Source organism: Cnephaeus nilssonii, assembly GCF_951640355.1.
Source record: "Cnephaeus nilssonii genome assembly, chromosome: 13".
NCBI classification, from domain to species: domain Eukaryota; kingdom Metazoa; phylum Chordata; class Mammalia; order Chiroptera; family Vespertilionidae; genus Cnephaeus; species Cnephaeus nilssonii.
The window spans coordinates 36,025,227-36,032,763 of NC_137084.1; positions in this window are offsets into that span (position 1 = coordinate 36,025,227).

Here is a 7,537-nt window from a genome sequence, read left to right on the forward strand (position 1 = left end):
TCCTCTCTGAAATCAATAAAGAAATTTAAAAAAAAAAATGAATCAAACAGCCAAAATGTGTAGCTGTGTCTAGAACTGCTCTTGCCAATAGGACAGCCACTAGCCACATGTAACTGTTGAGCACTTGAAATTAGGTTAATCCAAACTGAGATGTGCTGTAAGTGTAATATCAACACTGGACTTCAAAGACTTAGCATGAAAATAAAAGAATGTAAACAACGACTCTGTGCTGAGCCCTGGCTGGTGTGGCTACGTTGTTTGCGCATCATCGTGGTTCAATTCCCAGTCAGGGCACATACCCAGTTGCAGGTTTGCTCCCCAGTCAGGTTGCATACTGGAGGCAACAACCAATTGATGTTTCCCTTTCTCTTCCTCTTTCTCAAAAATCAGTTAAAATAACATTTTTAAAAAACAGATTCTATGCTGAAATTATAATATTTTGGGTATAATGAGTTAAGTAAATACTTTTGTTTAGATCACTTTTTAATTTTTTAAATGCTGCTGCTAGAAAACTTAAAATTCCATGTGTAGTTCACATTTTATGTCCATTGGACAGGGCTGGTCTAAATTGTTGTCCAGAGGAAAGATTGCCCACTCTTGCTTAATTTACTTAAACCAATTCATCTAGAATTTGAATTTATCAAATGTATGTTTTATATCTGATAAAATAGTTTCAAATACTATTTTGAAAACATGACTTTTTTTTCTATTTAAGATATATTTAGGCCAATTTATCTAAAGCTAATTCTGTCTCAATTTTAAGCTAAAATGTTAACCAGAAGGTGAGAATATTTACAGAAAGTAAGACATATTCAGAAAAGAGTAACTTCCTCTTTGTGACTAGAGAAACAATATAGCTTTTCACACCTTTCTGACACCTCTTTTATTTCTTTTCAGTGAGAGGGAAAAGACAGGTGGCTCAGTGCAGAGAACTCGTAAGTACAAATCAGGCCCCTCCTTTGGGTAAAATTTAAGCAGCAGTCAGATCTTCTCCATGGATTTTATACCAACATAAATTCCAGTTGGATTGAAGAGTCACTTTTTAAACCATAAGAAAAACTTGAAAGAAAGAAGGGGGGTGGGGGGAATGAATTAATTAGACCATATACAAATTAAAACTTCTAGACATAAAAAGTATAGAAACAAGAAACTAGAGAAAATAATCATAGAAAATATCACAAACATTAAATAAACTTTTAAAAATGTATAGATCTTAGATAAAATGGTTTAAAAATACTTTGACACCTCCCCAAAGCAAAAGACCTAAATTAATTACTCATCAAAGAAAAATTATGGCTAGTAAACAAGTCCATGAAAAAATATTAATCTCCCTTATAAACAAACAAATGAAAACTAAAACTAAAACAAAAGAAAATAATCTATTGCACTTATATAATTGGCAAAGATTATTGTGATTGTAATTTTATTTGGTGCTGGTGAGAATGTAGCAAAATTGGCACTAACATATATCTTGTGGTTCTGAATATTTCTATAAGCCTTTGAAAAACATCTGCTATAAGAAGGCTTTGCCCCTGGATCCGGGTGAGCCTGGCCCCGGGTCCGGGTGAGACCGTGGGCCCCCGGATCCGGGTGAGCCTGGGTCCCGGGTCCGGGTGAGGCCGCGGGCCCCCGGATCCGGGTGAGCCTGGGTCCCGGGTCCGGGTGAGGCCGCGGGCCCCTGGATCCGGGTGGGCCTGGCCCCGGGTCCGGGTGGGGCCGTGGGCCCCTGGATCCGGGTGGGCCTGGCCCCGGGTCCGGGGGTGGCCGCGGGCCCCTGGATCCGGGTGGGCCTGGCCCCGGGTCCGGGGGGGGCCGCGGGCCCCTGGATCCGGGTGAGCCTGGCCCCGGGTCCGGGTGGGGCCGCGGGCCCCTGGATCCGGGTTAGCCTGGCCCCGGGTCCGGGTGAGGCCGCGGGCCCCTGGATCCGGGTGAGCCTGGCCCCGGGTCCGGGTGAGGCCGTGGGCCCCTGGATCCGGGTGAGCCTGGCCCCGGGTCCGGGTGAGGCCGTGGGCCCCTGGATCCGGGTGAGCCTGGCCCCGGGTCCGGGTGAGGCCGTGGGCCCCTGGATCCGGGTGAGCCTGGCCCCGGGTCCGGGTGAGGCCGTGGGCCCCTGGATCTGGGTGAATCAGTGCCCCTGGGTCCGGCCGAGACCAAACCAGAGGGAGTCGGACCTGCATTACCACCATTTGTCCACCATCCAGAGCTGAGGGGTCAGTGCCGACATGTACTCATAGGGAACTGGTGGACATTGATATTGGGTCTCAAAAGAACTGTTGGTCCAGAAAGAAACTCACTACAGACTGATTCATTTGCCTGTCAGCATAACTATTATTGCTCGTCGCACATTCAATTCTTATAAGTATATCTCTAGTGACACATGATTTCGCTCATCTAGGGGAAATGATGAACAACTTAGACTGATGAACAAGAACAGAACCAGAAACAAGGAGGCATCGATCGGACTATCGGGCCTCAGAGGGAGGATAGGGGAGGGTGGGGGGAGGGGGGAGAGATCAACCAAAGGTCTTGTGTGCATGCATATGAGCCTAACCAATGCTTAAGTTCAACAGAGGGTTGGGGCATCCATGGGGAGGGGTGTGGGATGGGAATGGGGGGATGAGGACAAATATGTGACACCTTAATCAATAAAGAAATTTAAAAAAAAAAAAAAAAAAAAAGAAGGCTTTGATGGCCCTGGCCAGTGTTGTTCGGTGGTTAAAGCATCAACCCATGGACCAGAGGGTCAAGGGTTCAATTCCCACTCAAGAGCAAATATCTGGTTTGATCCCAGGCCCTGGTCTGGTAGTATACAGGAGGCAACCAATAGATGTGTTTCTCTCACACAGATGTTTCTTTCCTCTTTCTCTCTCTCTCTCTCTTTCTCTCTCTCTCTCTCTCTCTCTCTCTCTCTCTCTCTCTCTCTCTCTTGCTCTTGCTCTCTCTCTCTCTCTCTCCCTTACTTCCTCCCTCCTCCCTTCCACTCTCTATAAAAAAATATAAATAAATGGAAATAATATCCTTGGTGAGGATTAACATCAATAACAACAAAGACTTTGATGAAGTAATTCCACAGATGGGAATCTATCCCAAGGAAAAACTTATAAGCACAAACATAAAAATTATGTGCAAAAATATTTATCACAGAGTTATTTACAATATTAAAATTTTTAAAACAATTTAAATTTCCAAAAACAAAGAAAGGTTTAAGTAAAATGTTGTATATTCACTCAATAGAATATTATGTAGTCAATAAAAATGTTTGTTCAGACTATGTACTAACATGGAAAATAGTCTGATATAATATTTAGTGAAAAATCAGGATTTCAAATTGTGTGCAAATTACAACCATGCAAAAACTATTCAATTAAAAAAAGATGAAAGGAAATGTTCATTAAGTTTATCTTTTAGAAGTCAAACCATGACTAATATTTTTCTTCTTTCTACTTTTTCCAAACAATATTTTATTACTGCTTTATGAATGAGTGTTATGGTAGGCCAAGTAGTATAAATGAGTATTGTGGCAAACTGCCCAAAGATGTCCATATCCTAATCCCCAGAACCTGTGAATATGTGCTTTACATGATAAAAGGGATTTTGCAGATATGATTAAATGCATCATTTCAAGATAGGGAGCTTATCCGGCCCAAAGTAATCACAAGGGTTTTGATAAGAAGACAGCAGGAGGATCAGAGAGAGAAGGCAGCACAATGACAGAAGCAAGGGTTGAAGTCAAAGAGAGAGATTTGAAGATGCCGCACGGTTGGCTTTGAAGATGGAGGTAGAGACCATGAGGCAAGGAATGTAGGCAGCGCCAGAAACTGCAAAAGGTGATGAAACAGATTTTCCCCCAGAGCTTCCAGACAAAACGCAGACCTGCTAACACCTCGATTCGGGGACTTGTGATCTCCAGTACTGTAAGATCATAAATTTGTGTTGTCTTACATCATTAAGTTGTAAATAGTTATAGCAGCAACAGGAAACAAACATAAATATAGACCATTTTTATAGTGAAAGCAAACTTTATTTGGTTAAAAGTGACTTTATTTGGTTATAAAATGCTTTAAAAATAATGTGTGGGTTAATATGTATAGTCCAGTGTCACTTCATCATTTAGATATCACAAAATATAAAATTGCAATTGAGCTTCCTATGTTTCTGATCAACATGTCTCATCTTTTCACTCTGCCTGCCAACACAGAAATGCCGCACTACAGAGCGATAAACATTGGGTTTAGGGTAATTTGCTTAATATTGAAATCTAGTACACAAAATCTGAAAAGCAGACAATAAGCAGCAGGAAGGGGAAGCTAAAAAAAAAAAAAAAGAATAAATTTGATGAATCATATATAAAACATCCCCTGACTTGAGCAACACCAGATTTATGCAAATCCAGCATTGCACAAAATTTTCCAAAAGCCACATACTACAATTTTAAAGAAATTGCAAAGTATGAGATAGTTAATGGGCAATGGAAATACACAGCTATTATTATCTCCACACTTGCTTTCAGCCTGTCTTCCTTCAATCTAGTCTCCTATCCCATCCAGACTCCAAGTTTGATTTCAAATTGACAATCCTGCTTCTGTTGCTTTGGTCTTGGTGTTTAAAGTCACCTGGACCCCTAGCCAGTTTGGCTCAGTGTATAGAGCATCGGACTGTGGACCTACAGGTCTCAGGTTCAATTCCGGTCAAGGGCACACACCTCGGTTGCAGGCCTTGACCAGGAGGCAACCAATCGATGTGTCTCTCTCACATGGATATTTCTGTCTTTCCCTCTCTCTTCCACTCTCTAAAAATCAATGGAAAAATATCCTTGGGTGAGGATTAAAAATAATAATAATAATTTTTTTTAAAGTAAATAAAGTCACCTGGAGCATCTGGCTCTTGGCCTTCAGCTTCCCCTCCAACTTGCCCCACCCCACCCTCTAGCTTAGATTTGCTCCACCCATTTCCTCCACCGGGCACTACATCTGCTTTTAATTAGTTCACCTCTTAAGACCCAACTTCCAGTCTTGGGCTCTAGGAGATGTGGGGAGAAAAGGGGAGGAGTTGTATCTTAGACCCAGGGCAAAAATATAAAACCAGTCGTTTTAGAGGAAAATATTCAGAAAGCTGTGAAAAACATTCCATCACGTATGAAATGTTTTGACAGATGCTAATTGCAGGTGAATGTCTCATTAGCTGACTTGGCTCGAGGGTGAACCGGTTTCAGTGAGTTGGCCTATTTTCCAAGCATGCCCTCACATATGCACATATGTGTACCACGTGGCAGGTTCAGCACATACTGAAACTGGAGAAAAGCGCCTCCGACCACCCTGGCATGGAGACAGTCTGCTCAGATCCCCTAATTATCTGGTTCTCTCTGTATTCATCAAGCTGCCTTCTCATTATAATTTGGCTTCCCGTGTAGATTTTCCTACTGGGATTCACAAGCTGACCTGTGGGCAAGAGTATTCTGGTCCCACTGGCAGTTACTCTGCAGGGAAATTAATAAGTCAGCATTCTCTTGGGAACCTGATTTGCGTGTCCATTCTCCATAGTCTAAACAATTTTACTGCGCTAAAATGATAATGTTCTGTTAGTGGCTCAGATAAGGCTTTTCGAGTTGCAAGTCAGTGAAACCCTCTTTATCTAGCACTAACACAAAGCGGAAATTTATTATAAGATGGTAGTGGCGTGTCACAGAACTCAAGGGCAGAAGGGCGGTTAGGACTAGAAGTAGAAACCAGAGAGCCGTCAGAATTGAAGCCTCTGTCCTCACTCTTGGTCTGCGTCTCACACTCCTGCTGCTGCTCCCCTTCGTCCTCACACTCTAACCCAAACCTGTTGCCCTACATTTCCTGTCTCAGTACCACCACCATCCATCCTGTCATCCAAAACGCTTAAAAAGAATCCTTAGCGTCTTCCTAGTCCTCCCTCTCAAATCCAATCACACACCAACAATTGCCAGTTTTACCTCTTAAGGCATTCCTGACCCCACTACTCTTTCTCCATCCCTGCCACCTCGCCCTTAATTCAGGCTAACTCACATACCCAGATTATTTTAGCAGCCTCTTCAGGCTAACTCACATACCCAGATTATTTCAGCAGCCTCTTCAGGCTAACTCACATACCCAGATTATTTCAGACCTCCCTGCCTCTAGTATTATCTCCCTTGGACCCATTCTTCACAATGCATCCAAAGTAATCTTCAGTTATGTCATTACCCTGCATTACAATGAAACAAAATAAAATTAATACATGTTTTTAAAAACTCAATGCTCCCAATTCCCTACAACAGAGATACTTAATGTGGATGGGGATCAGAGATATCTATATAGATATCCTCCAAAATCATCCATAAAATTTTGAGTGTATGTTATTTTACTAGAAGAAGTTTCATGGCTTCTGTTAGTTTTTCAAAGAAGTCTATGATCCCAAAAATGATAGGGGTTAATCTTCTGGCAAATCTGAACTATTTATTGTTTCCCATACCTCTGTGTGTGTGTGTGTGTGTGTGTGTGTGTGTGTGTGTGTGCGCGCGCGCGCTTATAACATTTCCTCGGCTGAGATTTCTTTTATAAATTCACTGTATTAAATGCCCACCATGTGCTAGATGCGAGGAATACCACAATGAACAAGCCAAGAGGGCTTCTCTCCCACATGACATCTGGGTGTTGCTCATCCTTCCAGGCTTAGCTCATCTCCTCCAGGAAGACTGAGGTATACCCTTCATTTTTGACCCCTTGACCCCTTGTACTTGTGGCTAAATCCACAAAATAGACAGTAATAACGATGATTCCACTTATTCTCAAAGTTCCTGAGTTTCATAAACAAAAGTAAGAGCTATATAGTCCCTATATATTGGCATTTGTAGCTCTGCTTGAAACAAAGATTTTAAATTAAAGGATGTTAATAAATTAGTCATCATCAGAATAAACCAGATAATAATTATGTTATTAACAAGTCAAAACAAATTAACAGATCCAAAGGTTGCCTATCTTTACCAGCCAATAGCTACAACTAGGGTTACATTCACATTAATATCTGTATCCCATTGGCCCAGCCTCTGATTCCAGTCTGTCAAGAATTACAGTCTTGCCCAGCTGGTGTGGCTCAGTGGTTGAGCGTCAACCCATGAACCAAGAGGTCACCAATTAGATTCCCAGTCAGGGCACATGCCCGAGTTGTAGGCTCAATCCCCAGTAGGGGGTGTGCAGAAGACAGCTCATGGATATTTCTCTCATCAATGTTTCTATCTGTCTCTCCCTTTGCCTTCCTCTCTCTAACTCAATTAAAAAAACATATTTAAAAAATAATAATTACAGTCTCTTACAAATTTCCCCCCTAGGATTTCCCAACTGTCTTGGGGTGGGGAGTGGTGGGGGGTTGCACATGAATGTGAATCAAGTCAGGCATCCCCATGCTGCTGGCCTCTGTCCATGCAAACTAGAGCTGCTCAAGCACCCTCCACCAGCCAGAGAGCTGGGATTCCTATTCATTTTACATCATCGGAGTGACTAAAGGCCCACCACGGTCACTGCACTGACTCTGCTGA